Genomic DNA, 912 nt, shown 5'->3' with positions numbered 1-912 from the left:
ATAGCAAGTATCACGCATATAATCATATCATCAGGCAGCAGTGCGTCCATAATGGAAAAGAGGCTGCGGCTCGCTGGAGGTAGTGAGACATTGCTGCAACACTATGCCAGGTACTATGCGACGTCCAATATGATGCAGATGCATCTCCTCAGAAGCAACAAGCTCCAGTTGCGGCGGGCCCTTCGGTAGTTGGTTGGCTCAAGCTAACCAACTCGATCAAACAGGTACAATAAACGAAACTAGCAGACGCGTCACATGTAGAGCATCAGCGACTAGAAGCTATGTCCCCCCTGTCAGTGTAGGCGCCCCGTCTCCAGTGGCGGTGGACATGGAGTGGAGTCCGCCGAAGGGCCAAACAAATGCAGTGGAGCCCCGACAACCTAACAGGTGAGACCGTAGTCCATAAGGGATATATATAGAAATGTCTATCCTCCTTTGCATCATCGGATTACGTGAACGCACAATGAAGGAGCGAGGAAGACAGGAGAGGGGGGTGGGGGGTAGAGAGATCAAGCGAGGGTTAGGTGACGGTAGTGGGGAGGTGACGGGGATGGCGGTGATGGTGGCTCGGGTGACGGTGGCAGGGGCGACGGTGGCAGGGGCGATGGCGGGGACGGTGATGTTGGAAGGGGCGACGGCGGGTGGCTAGGGCGATGGCGGGGTTGGTGACCGTGGCAGGGGCGAAGGCGGGGATGGTGACGGTGGCAGGGCCGACGGCGGGGATAGTGACGGTGGCAGGGGTGACGGCGGAGATGGCGACGGTGGCAGGGGTGATGGCGTCAGGGGCGACGGTGCTTTGGGTGATGGCTGGGATGGCGACGGTTGCTCGGGCAACGGCGACGGCGGCGGTGGAAGGGGCGGTGAAGGGGCGACGGCCGGTGGCTAGGGCGATGGCGGGGTTGGTGACGGTGG

This window comes from Volvox carteri (genome assembly GCF_000143455.1).
Source record: "Volvox carteri f. nagariensis unplaced genomic scaffold VOLCAscaffold_96, whole genome shotgun sequence".
Lineage (NCBI taxonomy): Eukaryota > Viridiplantae > Chlorophyta > Chlorophyceae > Chlamydomonadales > Volvocaceae > Volvox > Volvox carteri.
The sequence above is the reverse complement of the archived record's forward strand: the minus strand, read 5'-3'. Positions refer to the sequence as shown.